The 20,359-nt window shown below is 41.7% G+C and overlaps 22 non-coding genes across 22 annotated transcripts; all 22 read left to right on the forward strand.

The window, feature by feature from the left end:
* Positions 1 to 1,512: 1,512 nt before the first annotated feature.
* Positions 1,513 to 1,704, forward strand: LOC142188063 (U2 spliceosomal RNA). Its single transcript, XR_012712728.1, has one exon. It is a non-coding gene; the product is annotated as a U2 spliceosomal RNA (small nuclear RNA).
* A 613-nt stretch (positions 1,705 to 2,317) lies between these two features.
* Positions 2,318 to 2,508, forward strand: LOC142188019 (U2 spliceosomal RNA). The gene has a single exon (XR_012712685.1). It is a non-coding gene; the product is annotated as a U2 spliceosomal RNA (small nuclear RNA).
* Positions 2,509 to 3,121: 613 nt separating this feature from the next.
* Positions 3,122 to 3,312, forward strand: LOC142188020 (U2 spliceosomal RNA). The gene has a single exon (XR_012712686.1). It is a non-coding gene; the product is annotated as a U2 spliceosomal RNA (small nuclear RNA).
* Positions 3,313 to 3,925: 613 nt separating this feature from the next.
* Positions 3,926 to 4,116, forward strand: LOC142188021 (U2 spliceosomal RNA). The gene has a single exon (XR_012712687.1). It is a non-coding gene; the product is annotated as a U2 spliceosomal RNA (small nuclear RNA).
* A 613-nt stretch (positions 4,117 to 4,729) lies between these two features.
* On the forward strand, positions 4,730 to 4,920 carry LOC142188022 (U2 spliceosomal RNA). The gene has a single exon (XR_012712688.1). It is a non-coding gene; the product is annotated as a U2 spliceosomal RNA (small nuclear RNA).
* A 613-nt stretch (positions 4,921 to 5,533) lies between these two features.
* LOC142188023 (U2 spliceosomal RNA) lies at positions 5,534 to 5,724 on the forward strand. Its single transcript, XR_012712689.1, has one exon. It is a non-coding gene; the product is annotated as a U2 spliceosomal RNA (small nuclear RNA).
* Positions 5,725 to 6,337: 613 nt separating this feature from the next.
* LOC142188024 (U2 spliceosomal RNA) lies at positions 6,338 to 6,528 on the forward strand. Its single transcript, XR_012712690.1, has one exon. It is a non-coding gene; the product is annotated as a U2 spliceosomal RNA (small nuclear RNA).
* A 613-nt stretch (positions 6,529 to 7,141) lies between these two features.
* LOC142188026 (U2 spliceosomal RNA) lies at positions 7,142 to 7,332 on the forward strand. The gene has a single exon (XR_012712692.1). It is a non-coding gene; the product is annotated as a U2 spliceosomal RNA (small nuclear RNA).
* Positions 7,333 to 7,945: 613 nt separating this feature from the next.
* On the forward strand, positions 7,946 to 8,136 carry LOC142188027 (U2 spliceosomal RNA). The gene has a single exon (XR_012712693.1). It is a non-coding gene; the product is annotated as a U2 spliceosomal RNA (small nuclear RNA).
* A 613-nt stretch (positions 8,137 to 8,749) lies between these two features.
* On the forward strand, positions 8,750 to 8,940 carry LOC142188028 (U2 spliceosomal RNA). The gene has a single exon (XR_012712694.1). It is a non-coding gene; the product is annotated as a U2 spliceosomal RNA (small nuclear RNA).
* A 613-nt stretch (positions 8,941 to 9,553) lies between these two features.
* LOC142188029 (U2 spliceosomal RNA) lies at positions 9,554 to 9,744 on the forward strand. The gene has a single exon (XR_012712695.1). It is a non-coding gene; the product is annotated as a U2 spliceosomal RNA (small nuclear RNA).
* A 613-nt stretch (positions 9,745 to 10,357) lies between these two features.
* Positions 10,358 to 10,548, forward strand: LOC142188030 (U2 spliceosomal RNA). Its single transcript, XR_012712696.1, has one exon. It is a non-coding gene; the product is annotated as a U2 spliceosomal RNA (small nuclear RNA).
* Positions 10,549 to 11,161: 613 nt separating this feature from the next.
* LOC142188031 (U2 spliceosomal RNA) lies at positions 11,162 to 11,352 on the forward strand. The gene has a single exon (XR_012712697.1). It is a non-coding gene; the product is annotated as a U2 spliceosomal RNA (small nuclear RNA).
* A 613-nt stretch (positions 11,353 to 11,965) lies between these two features.
* On the forward strand, positions 11,966 to 12,156 carry LOC142188032 (U2 spliceosomal RNA). Its single transcript, XR_012712698.1, has one exon. It is a non-coding gene; the product is annotated as a U2 spliceosomal RNA (small nuclear RNA).
* Positions 12,157 to 12,769: 613 nt separating this feature from the next.
* On the forward strand, positions 12,770 to 12,960 carry LOC142188033 (U2 spliceosomal RNA). The gene has a single exon (XR_012712699.1). It is a non-coding gene; the product is annotated as a U2 spliceosomal RNA (small nuclear RNA).
* A 613-nt stretch (positions 12,961 to 13,573) lies between these two features.
* Positions 13,574 to 13,764, forward strand: LOC142188034 (U2 spliceosomal RNA). Its single transcript, XR_012712700.1, has one exon. It is a non-coding gene; the product is annotated as a U2 spliceosomal RNA (small nuclear RNA).
* Positions 13,765 to 14,377: 613 nt separating this feature from the next.
* LOC142188035 (U2 spliceosomal RNA) lies at positions 14,378 to 14,568 on the forward strand. The gene has a single exon (XR_012712701.1). It is a non-coding gene; the product is annotated as a U2 spliceosomal RNA (small nuclear RNA).
* Positions 14,569 to 15,181: 613 nt separating this feature from the next.
* On the forward strand, positions 15,182 to 15,372 carry LOC142188037 (U2 spliceosomal RNA). Its single transcript, XR_012712703.1, has one exon. It is a non-coding gene; the product is annotated as a U2 spliceosomal RNA (small nuclear RNA).
* A 613-nt stretch (positions 15,373 to 15,985) lies between these two features.
* On the forward strand, positions 15,986 to 16,176 carry LOC142188038 (U2 spliceosomal RNA). Its single transcript, XR_012712704.1, has one exon. It is a non-coding gene; the product is annotated as a U2 spliceosomal RNA (small nuclear RNA).
* Positions 16,177 to 16,789: 613 nt separating this feature from the next.
* Positions 16,790 to 16,980, forward strand: LOC142188039 (U2 spliceosomal RNA). The gene has a single exon (XR_012712705.1). It is a non-coding gene; the product is annotated as a U2 spliceosomal RNA (small nuclear RNA).
* Positions 16,981 to 17,593: 613 nt separating this feature from the next.
* Positions 17,594 to 17,784, forward strand: LOC142188040 (U2 spliceosomal RNA). Its single transcript, XR_012712706.1, has one exon. It is a non-coding gene; the product is annotated as a U2 spliceosomal RNA (small nuclear RNA).
* Positions 17,785 to 19,993: 2,209 nt separating this feature from the next.
* LOC142188062 (U2 spliceosomal RNA) lies at positions 19,994 to 20,182 on the forward strand. The gene has a single exon (XR_012712727.1). It is a non-coding gene; the product is annotated as a U2 spliceosomal RNA (small nuclear RNA).
* The last annotated feature ends 177 nt before the right edge of the window (positions 20,183 to 20,359 follow it).

The raw sequence follows: 20,359 nt of genomic DNA on the forward strand, positions 1-20,359 counted from the left end.
GGGGTACATGGACGATGTCGCGATTTTATGCAGGGACACCCCTTCGCTTTTAAAAACATTAAGACAAATCGAGTTTTATTGCTGTGCCTCTGGTTTTAAGGTTAATTTTAACAAGAGCTCTGTTTTAGAAATTGGGAGAGGAATGGATTTTAAAGATGTACCCGTCCCAGTTTTAGAGTCAATAACCATTTTAGGCATTTCTTTCAGCGAGTCTAATAATGGCGTGACAAGTTGGAACATGGTGGCGGACAAGGTAAATGCTAAGCTGTGTCTCTGGAAATTGAGGAATCTGTCCATGGAGGGTAAAGTGCTGGTTTTAAAGATGATTATTTTACCGATTTTACTCTATTTAAGCATGGTGTTCCCTCCCCCCACAAATATGCTTAAAAAAATCACGAAAAACTGTTACACGTTCTTTTGGAACTCCCCTATGGAGAAATTAAAACGAAGTGAAGTAATGAAGTCCAAAAAGAACGGGGGGAGGGATTTTCCCGATTTTAGCAGATTCCTTTTATTAAAATATTTTTGCTACGTTTTTAACACTCTTTTTAAAAACAACCATTGGTCATATTTTACTCGTTATTATCTAGGTTTTTTTATGCGGAGATTTAAGTGGTTCGATATCGTTTTAACAGCCCCTTACTCTTTTAAATTAGTCCCGCACTATGTGATAATAGAAAAAATTGTGTTTTTATATGACTTAAAAAGTAAGAGTGTTGAACTTCTTAAGAATAGCAAAAAGTTAATCGCAGATTTTAAAAGCAAAGAGGTCGTGTGTAAGATTGGTAACCTCAGTGAGCAAAAGAGCAAAACCGCGTGGATTTTAATTAACGCTTCTTATCTTTTTAACCCACAGAGAGACCTCGCCTGGAGTTGCGCCCAGATGTGCCTTCCATGCCGGGCGTTCCAATACCGGAGGGGCTATGCGAGGTCCGCCGTCTGTCCCAGGACTGGATGTAGGAGAGATGAAACAATACAACACCTCCTTTGGGACTGCAGTTTCGCGCAAGATTTCTGGAAGCTGTTTTTTCCACTTTTAAAGAAGATGGCGGACCTCCAGATTTTAACCCCTGAAACTATTTTATATGGACTATTCAGATGCCCCTCCCAAAGACATCAGGCGACGGCGTGGAAGGCCATCAACACAGCAAAGGGCGCACTCTGGGCGGCGAGAAACATTTTAGTCTTTAAACATGAACTTTTAACTACACGCGACGTTTTAAATCTGTGTTTTAGTGGAATGTATTTATATTATGTTTTAGACAAAAAACAGAACGCTCCTGCAATAAAATTATGGCATTATGAGGAGTGGAGAACAGCTACTTGACGTCACCATGTGTCCAACTTATGTACCGAGTCGGAATCTTTTAATGAACTGTGATATGATATTTTATGCATTTCTGTGACTGAGACGTGTAAACTTGTATATTTATGTTATTTTATGCTAAATTATGTGATTATTTGTATACATGAATAATCATAAAAATGTATGTTACTTGACTTTCTTGCTTAATAAAAATGGCCCTTAGTGGCTAGTAAATCAAAAAAAAATCTGTTCTTATCAGTTTAATATCTGATACGTCCCCTATCTGGGGACCATATATTAAATGGATTTTTAGAACAGGGAGCTGGAATCGGAGCTTGCTCTGTCCACTCCACGCATTGACCTGGTATTGCATTACTTCCAGGATCGGTGCACCCCTTTCCAATTCAGTTGAAAGAAAGAGACAGAGGACTGACCGACCAACAGAGAAGATTGCTGCACCTGGCAAGCTAGCAAAGAGAAAATTGACAGTTGGACGTGGCCTGATGCTGTGACTGACTCTACCTGAAAGGTACTTCATTAATTATTTTCTTTGATTGATTGATTGATTGATTGATTGATTGCAAATGACATTACTGCTGCAAAGTGTCTGATTTGCTGCCATTTTATTCAATTTTAAATGCATTGAATTCTTTTAAAATTTTTGGGCATAAATTTATTTCTGAACTTGCACTTGACCGGACACTTGAATGGGTGTGGTCAAACGGTGGGAGTGGTTTATGCAGATTCGCAAAATTCGGCAAAATCCGCTGGCGTCACAAGATAACATTTGCACATGTCACTTTGCCTTGCACAAAAGTTTTTCTTTTCTTTTTTTTCACTTTTGGTGGCAGGTAGGGAAAACCTGCACAAGCTAATTGATTTCTACTTCATTAAGGGAAAGGAAAAAAAAACAAAAAAAAAAACAAAATAGGGCTGCAGCAGCATGGTGCACACCTTGAGCGGTGCACAGTGAACACGGAAGGGCGCCAGAACAGGTGCCGAGCGCTTGCCATCGCTTCTCGGCCTTCTGGCTAAGATCAAGTGTAGTATCTGTTCTTATCAGTTTAATATCTGATACGTCCCCTATCTGGGGACCATATATTAAATGGATTTTTAGAACAGGGAGCTGGAATCGGAGCTTGCTCTGTCCACTCCACGCATTGACCTGGTATTGCATTACTTCCAGGATCGGTGCACCCCTTTCCAATTCAGTTGAAAGAAAGAGACAGAGGACTGACCGACCAACAGAGAAGATTGCTGCACCTGGCAAGCTAGCAAAGAGAAAATTGACAGTTGGACGTGGCCTGATGCTGTGACTGACTCTACCTGAAAGGTACTTCATTAATTATTTTCTTTGATTGATTGATTGATTGATTGATTGATTGCAAATGACATTACTGCTGCAAAGTGTCTGATTTGCTGCCATTTTATTCAATTTTAAATGCATTGAATTCTTTTAAAATTTTTGGGCATAAATTTATTTCTGAACTTGCACTTGACCGGACACTTGAATGGGTGTGGTCAAACGGTGGGAGTGGTTTATGCAGATTCGCAAAATTCGGCAAAATCCGCTGGCGTCACAAGATAACATTTGCACATGTCACTTTGCCTTGCACAAAAGTTTTTCTTTTCTTTTTTTTCACTTTTGGTGGCAGGTAGGGAAAACCTGCACAAGCTAATTGATTTCTACTTCATTAAGGGAAAGGAAAAAAAAACAAAAAAAAAAACAAAATAGGGCTGCAGCAGCATGGTGCACACCTTGAGCGGTGCACAGTGAACACGGAAGGGCGCCAGAACAGGTGCCGAGCGCTTGCCATCGCTTCTCGGCCTTCTGGCTAAGATCAAGTGTAGTATCTGTTCTTATCAGTTTAATATCTGATACGTCCCCTATCTGGGGACCATATATTAAATGGATTTTTAGAACAGGGAGCTGGAATCGGAGCTTGCTCTGTCCACTCCACGCATTGACCTGGTATTGCATTACTTCCAGGATCGGTGCACCCCTTTCCAATTCAGTTGAAAGAAAGAGACAGAGGACTGACCGACCAACAGAGAAGATTGCTGCACCTGGCAAGCTAGCAAAGAGAAAATTGACAGTTGGACGTGGCCTGATGCTGTGACTGACTCTACCTGAAAGGTACTTCATTAATTATTTTCTTTGATTGATTGATTGATTGATTGATTGATTGCAAATGACATTACTGCTGCAAAGTGTCTGATTTGCTGCCATTTTATTCAATTTTAAATGCATTGAATTCTTTTAAAATTTTTGGGCATAAATTTATTTCTGAACTTGCACTTGACCGGACACTTGAATGGGTGTGGTCAAACGGTGGGAGTGGTTTATGCAGATTCGCAAAATTCGGCAAAATCCGCTGGCGTCACAAGATAACATTTGCACATGTCACTTTGCCTTGCACAAAAGTTTTTCTTTTCTTTTTTTTCACTTTTGGTGGCAGGTAGGGAAAACCTGCACAAGCTAATTGATTTCTACTTCATTAAGGGAAAGGAAAAAAAAACAAAAAAAAAAACAAAATAGGGCTGCAGCAGCATGGTGCACACCTTGAGCGGTGCACAGTGAACACGGAAGGGCGCCAGAACAGGTGCCGAGCGCTTGCCATCGCTTCTCGGCCTTCTGGCTAAGATCAAGTGTAGTATCTGTTCTTATCAGTTTAATATCTGATACGTCCCCTATCTGGGGACCATATATTAAATGGATTTTTAGAACAGGGAGCTGGAATCGGAGCTTGCTCTGTCCACTCCACGCATTGACCTGGTATTGCATTACTTCCAGGATCGGTGCACCCCTTTCCAATTCAGTTGAAAGAAAGAGACAGAGGACTGACCGACCAACAGAGAAGATTGCTGCACCTGGCAAGCTAGCAAAGAGAAAATTGACAGTTGGACGTGGCCTGATGCTGTGACTGACTCTACCTGAAAGGTACTTCATTAATTATTTTCTTTGATTGATTGATTGATTGATTGATTGATTGCAAATGACATTACTGCTGCAAAGTGTCTGATTTGCTGCCATTTTATTCAATTTTAAATGCATTGAATTCTTTTAAAATTTTTGGGCATAAATTTATTTCTGAACTTGCACTTGACCGGACACTTGAATGGGTGTGGTCAAACGGTGGGAGTGGTTTATGCAGATTCGCAAAATTCGGCAAAATCCGCTGGCGTCACAAGATAACATTTGCACATGTCACTTTGCCTTGCACAAAAGTTTTTCTTTTCTTTTTTTTCACTTTTGGTGGCAGGTAGGGAAAACCTGCACAAGCTAATTGATTTCTACTTCATTAAGGGAAAGGAAAAAAAAACAAAAAAAAAAACAAAATAGGGCTGCAGCAGCATGGTGCACACCTTGAGCGGTGCACAGTGAACACGGAAGGGCGCCAGAACAGGTGCCGAGCGCTTGCCATCGCTTCTCGGCCTTCTGGCTAAGATCAAGTGTAGTATCTGTTCTTATCAGTTTAATATCTGATACGTCCCCTATCTGGGGACCATATATTAAATGGATTTTTAGAACAGGGAGCTGGAATCGGAGCTTGCTCTGTCCACTCCACGCATTGACCTGGTATTGCATTACTTCCAGGATCGGTGCACCCCTTTCCAATTCAGTTGAAAGAAAGAGACAGAGGACTGACCGACCAACAGAGAAGATTGCTGCACCTGGCAAGCTAGCAAAGAGAAAATTGACAGTTGGACGTGGCCTGATGCTGTGACTGACTCTACCTGAAAGGTACTTCATTAATTATTTTCTTTGATTGATTGATTGATTGATTGATTGATTGCAAATGACATTACTGCTGCAAAGTGTCTGATTTGCTGCCATTTTATTCAATTTTAAATGCATTGAATTCTTTTAAAATTTTTGGGCATAAATTTATTTCTGAACTTGCACTTGACCGGACACTTGAATGGGTGTGGTCAAACGGTGGGAGTGGTTTATGCAGATTCGCAAAATTCGGCAAAATCCGCTGGCGTCACAAGATAACATTTGCACATGTCACTTTGCCTTGCACAAAAGTTTTTCTTTTCTTTTTTTTCACTTTTGGTGGCAGGTAGGGAAAACCTGCACAAGCTAATTGATTTCTACTTCATTAAGGGAAAGGAAAAAAAAACAAAAAAAAAAACAAAATAGGGCTGCAGCAGCATGGTGCACACCTTGAGCGGTGCACAGTGAACACGGAAGGGCGCCAGAACAGGTGCCGAGCGCTTGCCATCGCTTCTCGGCCTTCTGGCTAAGATCAAGTGTAGTATCTGTTCTTATCAGTTTAATATCTGATACGTCCCCTATCTGGGGACCATATATTAAATGGATTTTTAGAACAGGGAGCTGGAATCGGAGCTTGCTCTGTCCACTCCACGCATTGACCTGGTATTGCATTACTTCCAGGATCGGTGCACCCCTTTCCAATTCAGTTGAAAGAAAGAGACAGAGGACTGACCGACCAACAGAGAAGATTGCTGCACCTGGCAAGCTAGCAAAGAGAAAATTGACAGTTGGACGTGGCCTGATGCTGTGACTGACTCTACCTGAAAGGTACTTCATTAATTATTTTCTTTGATTGATTGATTGATTGATTGATTGATTGCAAATGACATTACTGCTGCAAAGTGTCTGATTTGCTGCCATTTTATTCAATTTTAAATGCATTGAATTCTTTTAAAATTTTTGGGCATAAATTTATTTCTGAACTTGCACTTGACCGGACACTTGAATGGGTGTGGTCAAACGGTGGGAGTGGTTTATGCAGATTCGCAAAATTCGGCAAAATCCGCTGGCGTCACAAGATAACATTTGCACATGTCACTTTGCCTTGCACAAAAGTTTTTCTTTTCTTTTTTTTCACTTTTGGTGGCAGGTAGGGAAAACCTGCACAAGCTAATTGATTTCTACTTCATTAAGGGAAAGGAAAAAAAAACAAAAAAAAAAACAAAATAGGGCTGCAGCAGCATGGTGCACACCTTGAGCGGTGCACAGTGAACACGGAAGGGCGCCAGAACAGGTGCCGAGCGCTTGCCATCGCTTCTCGGCCTTCTGGCTAAGATCAAGTGTAGTATCTGTTCTTATCAGTTTAATATCTGATACGTCCCCTATCTGGGGACCATATATTAAATGGATTTTTAGAACAGGGAGCTGGAATCGGAGCTTGCTCTGTCCACTCCACGCATTGACCTGGTATTGCATTACTTCCAGGATCGGTGCACCCCTTTCCAATTCAGTTGAAAGAAAGAGACAGAGGACTGACCGACCAACAGAGAAGATTGCTGCACCTGGCAAGCTAGCAAAGAGAAAATTGACAGTTGGACGTGGCCTGATGCTGTGACTGACTCTACCTGAAAGGTACTTCATTAATTATTTTCTTTGATTGATTGATTGATTGATTGATTGATTGCAAATGACATTACTGCTGCAAAGTGTCTGATTTGCTGCCATTTTATTCAATTTTAAATGCATTGAATTCTTTTAAAATTTTTGGGCATAAATTTATTTCTGAACTTGCACTTGACCGGACACTTGAATGGGTGTGGTCAAACGGTGGGAGTGGTTTATGCAGATTCGCAAAATTCGGCAAAATCCGCTGGCGTCACAAGATAACATTTGCACATGTCACTTTGCCTTGCACAAAAGTTTTTCTTTTCTTTTTTTTCACTTTTGGTGGCAGGTAGGGAAAACCTGCACAAGCTAATTGATTTCTACTTCATTAAGGGAAAGGAAAAAAAAACAAAAAAAAAAACAAAATAGGGCTGCAGCAGCATGGTGCACACCTTGAGCGGTGCACAGTGAACACGGAAGGGCGCCAGAACAGGTGCCGAGCGCTTGCCATCGCTTCTCGGCCTTCTGGCTAAGATCAAGTGTAGTATCTGTTCTTATCAGTTTAATATCTGATACGTCCCCTATCTGGGGACCATATATTAAATGGATTTTTAGAACAGGGAGCTGGAATCGGAGCTTGCTCTGTCCACTCCACGCATTGACCTGGTATTGCATTACTTCCAGGATCGGTGCACCCCTTTCCAATTCAGTTGAAAGAAAGAGACAGAGGACTGACCGACCAACAGAGAAGATTGCTGCACCTGGCAAGCTAGCAAAGAGAAAATTGACAGTTGGACGTGGCCTGATGCTGTGACTGACTCTACCTGAAAGGTACTTCATTAATTATTTTCTTTGATTGATTGATTGATTGATTGATTGATTGCAAATGACATTACTGCTGCAAAGTGTCTGATTTGCTGCCATTTTATTCAATTTTAAATGCATTGAATTCTTTTAAAATTTTTGGGCATAAATTTATTTCTGAACTTGCACTTGACCGGACACTTGAATGGGTGTGGTCAAACGGTGGGAGTGGTTTATGCAGATTCGCAAAATTCGGCAAAATCCGCTGGCGTCACAAGATAACATTTGCACATGTCACTTTGCCTTGCACAAAAGTTTTTCTTTTCTTTTTTTTCACTTTTGGTGGCAGGTAGGGAAAACCTGCACAAGCTAATTGATTTCTACTTCATTAAGGGAAAGGAAAAAAAAACAAAAAAAAAAACAAAATAGGGCTGCAGCAGCATGGTGCACACCTTGAGCGGTGCACAGTGAACACGGAAGGGCGCCAGAACAGGTGCCGAGCGCTTGCCATCGCTTCTCGGCCTTCTGGCTAAGATCAAGTGTAGTATCTGTTCTTATCAGTTTAATATCTGATACGTCCCCTATCTGGGGACCATATATTAAATGGATTTTTAGAACAGGGAGCTGGAATCGGAGCTTGCTCTGTCCACTCCACGCATTGACCTGGTATTGCATTACTTCCAGGATCGGTGCACCCCTTTCCAATTCAGTTGAAAGAAAGAGACAGAGGACTGACCGACCAACAGAGAAGATTGCTGCACCTGGCAAGCTAGCAAAGAGAAAATTGACAGTTGGACGTGGCCTGATGCTGTGACTGACTCTACCTGAAAGGTACTTCATTAATTATTTTCTTTGATTGATTGATTGATTGATTGATTGATTGCAAATGACATTACTGCTGCAAAGTGTCTGATTTGCTGCCATTTTATTCAATTTTAAATGCATTGAATTCTTTTAAAATTTTTGGGCATAAATTTATTTCTGAACTTGCACTTGACCGGACACTTGAATGGGTGTGGTCAAACGGTGGGAGTGGTTTATGCAGATTCGCAAAATTCGGCAAAATCCGCTGGCGTCACAAGATAACATTTGCACATGTCACTTTGCCTTGCACAAAAGTTTTTCTTTTCTTTTTTTTCACTTTTGGTGGCAGGTAGGGAAAACCTGCACAAGCTAATTGATTTCTACTTCATTAAGGGAAAGGAAAAAAAAACAAAAAAAAAAACAAAATAGGGCTGCAGCAGCATGGTGCACACCTTGAGCGGTGCACAGTGAACACGGAAGGGCGCCAGAACAGGTGCCGAGCGCTTGCCATCGCTTCTCGGCCTTCTGGCTAAGATCAAGTGTAGTATCTGTTCTTATCAGTTTAATATCTGATACGTCCCCTATCTGGGGACCATATATTAAATGGATTTTTAGAACAGGGAGCTGGAATCGGAGCTTGCTCTGTCCACTCCACGCATTGACCTGGTATTGCATTACTTCCAGGATCGGTGCACCCCTTTCCAATTCAGTTGAAAGAAAGAGACAGAGGACTGACCGACCAACAGAGAAGATTGCTGCACCTGGCAAGCTAGCAAAGAGAAAATTGACAGTTGGACGTGGCCTGATGCTGTGACTGACTCTACCTGAAAGGTACTTCATTAATTATTTTCTTTGATTGATTGATTGATTGATTGATTGATTGCAAATGACATTACTGCTGCAAAGTGTCTGATTTGCTGCCATTTTATTCAATTTTAAATGCATTGAATTCTTTTAAAATTTTTGGGCATAAATTTATTTCTGAACTTGCACTTGACCGGACACTTGAATGGGTGTGGTCAAACGGTGGGAGTGGTTTATGCAGATTCGCAAAATTCGGCAAAATCCGCTGGCGTCACAAGATAACATTTGCACATGTCACTTTGCCTTGCACAAAAGTTTTTCTTTTCTTTTTTTTCACTTTTGGTGGCAGGTAGGGAAAACCTGCACAAGCTAATTGATTTCTACTTCATTAAGGGAAAGGAAAAAAAAACAAAAAAAAAAACAAAATAGGGCTGCAGCAGCATGGTGCACACCTTGAGCGGTGCACAGTGAACACGGAAGGGCGCCAGAACAGGTGCCGAGCGCTTGCCATCGCTTCTCGGCCTTCTGGCTAAGATCAAGTGTAGTATCTGTTCTTATCAGTTTAATATCTGATACGTCCCCTATCTGGGGACCATATATTAAATGGATTTTTAGAACAGGGAGCTGGAATCGGAGCTTGCTCTGTCCACTCCACGCATTGACCTGGTATTGCATTACTTCCAGGATCGGTGCACCCCTTTCCAATTCAGTTGAAAGAAAGAGACAGAGGACTGACCGACCAACAGAGAAGATTGCTGCACCTGGCAAGCTAGCAAAGAGAAAATTGACAGTTGGACGTGGCCTGATGCTGTGACTGACTCTACCTGAAAGGTACTTCATTAATTATTTTCTTTGATTGATTGATTGATTGATTGATTGATTGCAAATGACATTACTGCTGCAAAGTGTCTGATTTGCTGCCATTTTATTCAATTTTAAATGCATTGAATTCTTTTAAAATTTTTGGGCATAAATTTATTTCTGAACTTGCACTTGACCGGACACTTGAATGGGTGTGGTCAAACGGTGGGAGTGGTTTATGCAGATTCGCAAAATTCGGCAAAATCCGCTGGCGTCACAAGATAACATTTGCACATGTCACTTTGCCTTGCACAAAAGTTTTTCTTTTCTTTTTTTTCACTTTTGGTGGCAGGTAGGGAAAACCTGCACAAGCTAATTGATTTCTACTTCATTAAGGGAAAGGAAAAAAAAACAAAAAAAAAAACAAAATAGGGCTGCAGCAGCATGGTGCACACCTTGAGCGGTGCACAGTGAACACGGAAGGGCGCCAGAACAGGTGCCGAGCGCTTGCCATCGCTTCTCGGCCTTCTGGCTAAGATCAAGTGTAGTATCTGTTCTTATCAGTTTAATATCTGATACGTCCCCTATCTGGGGACCATATATTAAATGGATTTTTAGAACAGGGAGCTGGAATCGGAGCTTGCTCTGTCCACTCCACGCATTGACCTGGTATTGCATTACTTCCAGGATCGGTGCACCCCTTTCCAATTCAGTTGAAAGAAAGAGACAGAGGACTGACCGACCAACAGAGAAGATTGCTGCACCTGGCAAGCTAGCAAAGAGAAAATTGACAGTTGGACGTGGCCTGATGCTGTGACTGACTCTACCTGAAAGGTACTTCATTAATTATTTTCTTTGATTGATTGATTGATTGATTGATTGATTGCAAATGACATTACTGCTGCAAAGTGTCTGATTTGCTGCCATTTTATTCAATTTTAAATGCATTGAATTCTTTTAAAATTTTTGGGCATAAATTTATTTCTGAACTTGCACTTGACCGGACACTTGAATGGGTGTGGTCAAACGGTGGGAGTGGTTTATGCAGATTCGCAAAATTCGGCAAAATCCGCTGGCGTCACAAGATAACATTTGCACATGTCACTTTGCCTTGCACAAAAGTTTTTCTTTTCTTTTTTTTCACTTTTGGTGGCAGGTAGGGAAAACCTGCACAAGCTAATTGATTTCTACTTCATTAAGGGAAAGGAAAAAAAAACAAAAAAAAAAACAAAATAGGGCTGCAGCAGCATGGTGCACACCTTGAGCGGTGCACAGTGAACACGGAAGGGCGCCAGAACAGGTGCCGAGCGCTTGCCATCGCTTCTCGGCCTTCTGGCTAAGATCAAGTGTAGTATCTGTTCTTATCAGTTTAATATCTGATACGTCCCCTATCTGGGGACCATATATTAAATGGATTTTTAGAACAGGGAGCTGGAATCGGAGCTTGCTCTGTCCACTCCACGCATTGACCTGGTATTGCATTACTTCCAGGATCGGTGCACCCCTTTCCAATTCAGTTGAAAGAAAGAGACAGAGGACTGACCGACCAACAGAGAAGATTGCTGCACCTGGCAAGCTAGCAAAGAGAAAATTGACAGTTGGACGTGGCCTGATGCTGTGACTGACTCTACCTGAAAGGTACTTCATTAATTATTTTCTTTGATTGATTGATTGATTGATTGATTGATTGCAAATGACATTACTGCTGCAAAGTGTCTGATTTGCTGCCATTTTATTCAATTTTAAATGCATTGAATTCTTTTAAAATTTTTGGGCATAAATTTATTTCTGAACTTGCACTTGACCGGACACTTGAATGGGTGTGGTCAAACGGTGGGAGTGGTTTATGCAGATTCGCAAAATTCGGCAAAATCCGCTGGCGTCACAAGATAACATTTGCACATGTCACTTTGCCTTGCACAAAAGTTTTTCTTTTCTTTTTTTTCACTTTTGGTGGCAGGTAGGGAAAACCTGCACAAGCTAATTGATTTCTACTTCATTAAGGGAAAGGAAAAAAAAACAAAAAAAAAAACAAAATAGGGCTGCAGCAGCATGGTGCACACCTTGAGCGGTGCACAGTGAACACGGAAGGGCGCCAGAACAGGTGCCGAGCGCTTGCCATCGCTTCTCGGCCTTCTGGCTAAGATCAAGTGTAGTATCTGTTCTTATCAGTTTAATATCTGATACGTCCCCTATCTGGGGACCATATATTAAATGGATTTTTAGAACAGGGAGCTGGAATCGGAGCTTGCTCTGTCCACTCCACGCATTGACCTGGTATTGCATTACTTCCAGGATCGGTGCACCCCTTTCCAATTCAGTTGAAAGAAAGAGACAGAGGACTGACCGACCAACAGAGAAGATTGCTGCACCTGGCAAGCTAGCAAAGAGAAAATTGACAGTTGGACGTGGCCTGATGCTGTGACTGACTCTACCTGAAAGGTACTTCATTAATTATTTTCTTTGATTGATTGATTGATTGATTGATTGATTGCAAATGACATTACTGCTGCAAAGTGTCTGATTTGCTGCCATTTTATTCAATTTTAAATGCATTGAATTCTTTTAAAATTTTTGGGCATAAATTTATTTCTGAACTTGCACTTGACCGGACACTTGAATGGGTGTGGTCAAACGGTGGGAGTGGTTTATGCAGATTCGCAAAATTCGGCAAAATCCGCTGGCGTCACAAGATAACATTTGCACATGTCACTTTGCCTTGCACAAAAGTTTTTCTTTTCTTTTTTTTCACTTTTGGTGGCAGGTAGGGAAAACCTGCACAAGCTAATTGATTTCTACTTCATTAAGGGAAAGGAAAAAAAAACAAAAAAAAAAACAAAATAGGGCTGCAGCAGCATGGTGCACACCTTGAGCGGTGCACAGTGAACACGGAAGGGCGCCAGAACAGGTGCCGAGCGCTTGCCATCGCTTCTCGGCCTTCTGGCTAAGATCAAGTGTAGTATCTGTTCTTATCAGTTTAATATCTGATACGTCCCCTATCTGGGGACCATATATTAAATGGATTTTTAGAACAGGGAGCTGGAATCGGAGCTTGCTCTGTCCACTCCACGCATTGACCTGGTATTGCATTACTTCCAGGATCGGTGCACCCCTTTCCAATTCAGTTGAAAGAAAGAGACAGAGGACTGACCGACCAACAGAGAAGATTGCTGCACCTGGCAAGCTAGCAAAGAGAAAATTGACAGTTGGACGTGGCCTGATGCTGTGACTGACTCTACCTGAAAGGTACTTCATTAATTATTTTCTTTGATTGATTGATTGATTGATTGATTGATTGCAAATGACATTACTGCTGCAAAGTGTCTGATTTGCTGCCATTTTATTCAATTTTAAATGCATTGAATTCTTTTAAAATTTTTGGGCATAAATTTATTTCTGAACTTGCACTTGACCGGACACTTGAATGGGTGTGGTCAAACGGTGGGAGTGGTTTATGCAGATTCGCAAAATTCGGCAAAATCCGCTGGCGTCACAAGATAACATTTGCACATGTCACTTTGCCTTGCACAAAAGTTTTTCTTTTCTTTTTTTTCACTTTTGGTGGCAGGTAGGGAAAACCTGCACAAGCTAATTGATTTCTACTTCATTAAGGGAAAGGAAAAAAAAACAAAAAAAAAAACAAAATAGGGCTGCAGCAGCATGGTGCACACCTTGAGCGGTGCACAGTGAACACGGAAGGGCGCCAGAACAGGTGCCGAGCGCTTGCCATCGCTTCTCGGCCTTCTGGCTAAGATCAAGTGTAGTATCTGTTCTTATCAGTTTAATATCTGATACGTCCCCTATCTGGGGACCATATATTAAATGGATTTTTAGAACAGGGAGCTGGAATCGGAGCTTGCTCTGTCCACTCCACGCATTGACCTGGTATTGCATTACTTCCAGGATCGGTGCACCCCTTTCCAATTCAGTTGAAAGAAAGAGACAGAGGACTGACCGACCAACAGAGAAGATTGCTGCACCTGGCAAGCTAGCAAAGAGAAAATTGACAGTTGGACGTGGCCTGATGCTGTGACTGACTCTACCTGAAAGGTACTTCATTAATTATTTTCTTTGATTGATTGATTGATTGATTGATTGATTGCAAATGACATTACTGCTGCAAAGTGTCTGATTTGCTGCCATTTTATTCAATTTTAAATGCATTGAATTCTTTTAAAATTTTTGGGCATAAATTTATTTCTGAACTTGCACTTGACCGGACACTTGAATGGGTGTGGTCAAACGGTGGGAGTGGTTTATGCAGATTCGCAAAATTCGGCAAAATCCGCTGGCGTCACAAGATAACATTTGCACATGTCACTTTGCCTTGCACAAAAGTTTTTCTTTTCTTTTTTTTCACTTTTGGTGGCAGGTAGGGAAAACCTGCACAAGCTAATTGATTTCTACTTCATTAAGGGAAAGGAAAAAAAAACAAAAAAAAAAACAAAATAGGGCTGCAGCAGCATGGTGCACACCTTGAGCGGTGCACAGTGAACACGGAAGGGCGCCAGAACAGGTGCCGAGCGCTTGCCATCGCTTCTCGGCCTTCTGGCTAAGATCAAGTGTAGTATCTGTTCTTATCAGTTTAATATCTGATACGTCCCCTATCTGGGGACCATATATTAAATGGATTTTTAGAACAGGGAGCTGGAATCGGAGCTTGCTCTGTCCACTCCACGCATTGACCTGGTATTGCATTACTTCCAGGATCGGTGCACCCCTTTCCAATTCAGTTGAAAGAAAGAGACAGAGGACTGACCGACCAACAGAGAAGATTGCTGCACCTGGCAAGCTAGCAAAGAGAAAATTGACAGTTGGACGTGGCCTGATGCTGTGACTGACTCTACCTGAAAGGTACTTCATTAATTATTTTCTTTGATTGATTGATTGATTGATTGATTGATTGCAAATGACATTACTGCTGCAAAGTGTCTGATTTGCTGCCATTTTATTCAATTTTAAATGCATTGAATTCTTTTAAAATTTTTGGGCATAAATTTATTTCTGAACTTGCACTTGACCGGACACTTGAATGGGTGTGGTCAAACGGTGGGAGTGGTTTATGCAGATTCGCAAAATTCGGCAAAATCCGCTGGCGTCACAAGATAACATTTGCACATGTCACTTTGCCTTGCACAAAAGTTTTTCTTTTCTTTTTTTTCACTTTTGGTGGCAGGTAGGGAAAACCTGCACAAGCTAATTGATTTCTACTTCATTAAGGGAAAGGAAAAAAAAACAAAAAAAAAAACAAAATAGGGCTGCAGCAGCATGGTGCACACCTTGAGCGGTGCACAGTGAACACGGAAGGGCGCCAGAACAGGTGCCGAGCGCTTGCCATCGCTTCTCGGCCTTCTGGCTAAGATCAAGTGTAGTATCTGTTCTTATCAGTTTAATATCTGATACGTCCCCTATCTGGGGACCATATATTAAATGGATTTTTAGAACAGGGAGCTGGAATCGGAGCTTGCTCTGTCCACTCCACGCATTGACCTGGTATTGCATTACTTCCAGGATCGGTGCACCCCTTTCCAATTCAGTTGAAAGAAAGAGACAGAGGACTGACCGACCAACAGAGAAGATTGCTGCACCTGGCAAGCTAGCAAAGAGAAAATTGACAGTTGGACGTGGCCTGATGCTGTGACTGACTCTACCTGAAAGGTACTTCATTAATTATTTTCTTTGATTGATTGATTGATTGATTGATTGATTGCAAATGACATTACTGCTGCAAAGTGTCTGATTTGCTGCCATTTTATTCAATTTTAAATGCATTGAATTCTTTTAAAATTTTTGGGCATAAATTTATTTCTGAACTTGCACTTGACCGGACACTTGAATGGGTGTGGTCAAACGGTGGGAGTGGTTTATGCAGATTCGCAAAATTCGGCAAAATCCGCTGGCGTCACAAGATAACATTTGCACATGTCACTTTGCCTTGCACAAAAGTTTTTCTTTTCTTTTTTTTCACTTTTGGTGGCAGGTAGGGAAAACCTGCACAAGCTAATTGATTTCTACTTCATTAAGGGAAAGGAAAAAAAAACAAAAAAAAAAACAAAATAGGGCTGCAGCAGCATGGTGCACACCTTGAGCGGTGCACAGTGAACACGGAAGGGCGCCAGAACAGGTGCCGAGCGCTTGCCATCGCTTCTCGGCCTTCTGGCTAAGATCAAGTGTAGTATCTGTTCTTATCAGTTTAATATCTGATACGTCCCCTATCTGGGGACCATATATTAAATGGATTTTTAGAACAGGGAGCTGGAATCGGAGCTTGCTCTGTCCACTCCACGCATTGACCTGGTATTGCATTACTTCCAGGATCGGTGCACCCCTTTCCAATTCAGTTGAAAGAAAGAGACAGAGGACTGACCGACCAACAGAGAAGATTGCTGCACCTGGCAAGCTAGCAAAGAGAAAATTGACAGTTGGACGTGGCCTGATGCTGTGACTGACTCTACCTGAAAGGTACTTCATTAATTATTTTCTTTGATTGATTGATTGATTGATTGATTGATTGCAAATGACATTACTGCTGCAAAGTGTCTGATTTGCTGCCATTTTATTCAATTTTAAATGCATTGAATTCTTTTAAAATTTTTGGGCATAAATTTATTTCTGAACTTGCACTTGACCGGACACTTGAATGGGTGTGGTCAAACGGTGGGAGTGGTTTATGCAGATTCGCAAAATTCGGCAAAATCCGCTGGCGTCACAAGATAACATTTGCACATGTCACTTTGCCTTGCACAAAAGTTTTTCTTTTCTTTTTTTTCACTTTTGGTGGCAGGTAGGGAAAACCTGCACAAGCTAATTGATTTCTACTTCATTAAGGGAAAGGAAAAAAAAACAAAAAAAAAAACAAAATAGGGCTGCAGCAGCATGGTGCACACCTTGAGCGGTGCACAGTGAACACGGAAGGGCGCCAGAACAGGTGCCGAGCGCTTGCCATCGCTTCTCGGCCTTCTGGCTAAGATCAAGTGTAGTATCTGTTCTTATCAGTTTAATATCTGATACGTCCCCTATCTGGGGACCATATATTAAATGGATTTTTAGAACAGGGAGCTGGAATCGGAGCTTGCTCTGTCCACTCCACGCATTGACCTGGTATTGCATTACTTCCAGGATCGGTGCACCCCTTTCCAATTCAGTTGAAAGAAAGAGACAGAGGACTGACCGACCAACAGAGAAGATTGCTGCACCTGGCAAGCTAGCAAAGAGAAAATTGACAGTTGGACGTGGCCTGATGCTGTGACTGACTCTACCTGAAAGGTACTTCATTAATTATTTTCTTTGATTGATTGATTGATTGATTGATTGATTGCAAATGACATTACTGCTGCAAAGTGTCTGATTTGCTGCCATTTTATTCAATTTTAAATGCATTGAATTCTTTTAAAATTTTTGGGCATAAATTTATTTCTGAACTTGCACTTGACCGGACACTTGAATGGGTGTGGTCAAACGGTGGGAGTGGTTTATGCAGATTCGCAAAATTCGGCAAAATCCGCTGGCGTCACAAGATAACATTTGCACATGTCACTTTGCCTTGCACAAAAGTTTTTCTTTTCTTTTTTTTCACTTTTGGTGGCAGGTAGGGAAAACCTGCACAAGCTAATTGATTTCTACTTCATTAAGGGAAAGGAAAAAAAAACAAAAAAAAAAACAAAATAGGGCTGCAGCAGCATGGTGCACACCTTGAGCGGTGCACAGTGAACACGGAAGGGCGCCAGAACAGGTGCCGAGCGCTTGCCATCGCTTCTCGGCCTTCTGGCTAAGATCAAGTGTAGTATCTGTTCTTATCAGTTTAATATCTGATACGTCCCCTATCTGGGGACCATATATTAAATGGATTTTTAGAACAGGGAGCTGGAATCGGAGCTTGCTCTGTCCACTCCACGCATTGACCTGGTATTGCATTACTTCCAGGATCGGTGCACCCCTTTCCAATTCAGTTGAAAGAAAGAGACAGAGGACTGACCGACCAACAGAGAAGATTGCTGCACCTGGCAAGCTAGCAAAGAGAAAATTGACAGTTGGACGTGGCCTGATGCTGTGACTGACTCTACCTGAAAGGTACTTCATTAATTATTTTCTTTGATTGATTGATTGATTGATTGATTGATTGCAAATGACATTACTGCTGCAAAGTGTCTGATTTGCTGCCATTTTATTCAATTTTAAATGCATTGAATTCTTTTAAAATTTTTGGGCATAAATTTATTTCTGAACTTGCACTTGACCGGACACTTGAATGGGTGTGGTCAAACGGTGGGAGTGGTTTATGCAGATTCGCAAAATTCGGCAAAATCCGCTGGCGTCACAAGATAACATTTGCACATGTCACTTTGCCTTGCACAAAAGTTTTTCTTTTCTTTTTTTTCACTTTTGGTGGCAGGTAGGGAAAACCTGCACAAGCTAATTGATTTCTACTTCATTAAGGGAAAGGAAAAAAAAACAAAAAAAAAAACAAAATAGGGCTGCAGCAGCATGGTGCACACCTTGAGCGGTGCACAGTGAACACGGAAGGGCGCCAGAACAGGTGCCGAGCGCTTGCCATCGCTTCTCGGCCTTTTGGCTAAGATCAAGTGTAGCATACTTACTGTTTAGTGTTTGTGTGCTGCCAAGGGTCTTAGCCGGAGGTGCCCCGGGTACCCTCTACTCGGCCTTGTGTGGAAACCCAGGTTTATAGCCTGGGTGGAAGCACATGCTGCTATAGGGTTTGAGGCTTAGTCCCGGGGCAACGAGGAGCGATCACCTGGTCAATCTATTGATTTTCGCAGGCTTGGCTGAGACGGTGTTGGTGACTATGGAGCTAAAGAGGAAGAAGTTCTGCTTGCGGTTCTTCCCCAAGAAAGAGGCTTCCTTGGACGCTTGGGATGAGACGGTGATGGCTAGAATCCTGTTGGAGGACCTGATGATGACCCGAGATGACGTCTTTGCCATGCAGTGGAACACCGCCAGAGGCTCTTGCGATGTCACGTTCAGATCGGAGTTCCTGTGCTCGGAGGCCTTCCGGAGGTGGAACGAAGGAGGGATCGCTGGGATCAGGGACCGTGTGGCTTGCTTGACCTCCTTGCAGGGCGGATGGAAAACTTTGGTGGTATCCATGGACGATCCGTTCGTGACGACCTCGGAGATTTTGAGCTTTGTGAAGTTGGTTGCCCCGGTATGCAGATTTAAGAAAGACCTGTTAAACAAGGTTGGTTTCTGGACTGGTAGAAAGAGGTTCTCCGTCTGGATCAAAGAGGAGAACCTAAGCCAGCTTGATGGGGACATTGATTTCGGTGGAAACACTGGATATTGCTATTGGGAGGGTCTTGGTAAAAGATCCTCCAGTATGGACAAAATAAGGACTGATAAAGAAGAAACAAAGACTGATTGTAAGGACTTTCCTTTTGATTCAGGATCCAAGATGGGAAAAACAGAGACTGTGTGTGGGACTCAAAAAACAGAGCCCAGCTCTGATGTTTCTCTTACAGGTTTACCTTCAATGCGGAGGGTGGGGGAAACTTTGTCTTATGGAGTGTTGTGTGATTTTAACACAGGAAAATGTTTGGAGGAGGTTGTGCCGTTTAATAAAGTATGTAAATTGAAGGCAAAGGTAACTGAAATAATAAAGGTAGAAAAAGCTGATTATGGAGATGGGATAGAAGCAAAATACAAAAAGCCTAGTGAGGAAATGGTAAATGTATTGTTGTGTAAAGCAATTGAAGATCAGGATGCACTAAGAGAAGAGTTAGAAAACTTTAATGAGGAAAGGGGCCAGGCTGTGAGGGACTTTCATAAGGATCATGAGGGTTTCTATGATCGGTACTCAATTAATGACCCTATAGTTAGGGAAGCACTAGATAAAAAATGCTTGAATAATGTAGAAATGACTGCACTATTTCTTCTTGCTATGCAGGGGGGATATCCAACAAGTGTTAGGAAAAAAAGTCATAAAGGTAAATATAGGAAAAGTGCAGAAGCTCAGGAGGAATTAGTAAAGAGATTAAATATAGATTGGTCAAAGGAATTAATATGTTAAAATGTTGGAAAAATGCTTAATATGATGTGATATGTAAACAAGTATGTGTATTGTATGTGTAAATGATTTATTTTTGTATAAAATGTTAAGTTGATGTGTATTGATAAAATGTTAAATAAAGATGCTACCCTTTGTGGTAGATTTCAACTTAAAAAAAAAATCTGTTCTTATCAGTTTAATATCTGATACGTCCCCTATCTGGGGACCATATATTAAATGGATTTTTAGAACAGGGAGCTGGAATCGGAGCTTGCTCTGTCCACTCCACGCATTGACCTGGTATTGCATTACTTCCAGGATCGGTGCACCCCTTTCCAATTCAGTTGAAAGAAAGAGACAGAGGACTGACCGACCAACAGAGAAGATTGCTGCACCTGGCAAGCTAGCAAAGAGAAAATTGACAGTTGGACGTGGCCTGATGCTGTGACTGACTCTACCTGAAAGGTACTTCATTAATTATTTTCTTTGATTGATTGATTGATTGATTGAT

This window comes from Leptodactylus fuscus, unplaced genomic scaffold (assembly GCF_031893055.1).
Source record: "Leptodactylus fuscus isolate aLepFus1 unplaced genomic scaffold, aLepFus1.hap2 HAP2_SCAFFOLD_369, whole genome shotgun sequence".
Taxonomy (NCBI): Eukaryota; Metazoa; Chordata; class Amphibia; order Anura; family Leptodactylidae; genus Leptodactylus; species Leptodactylus fuscus.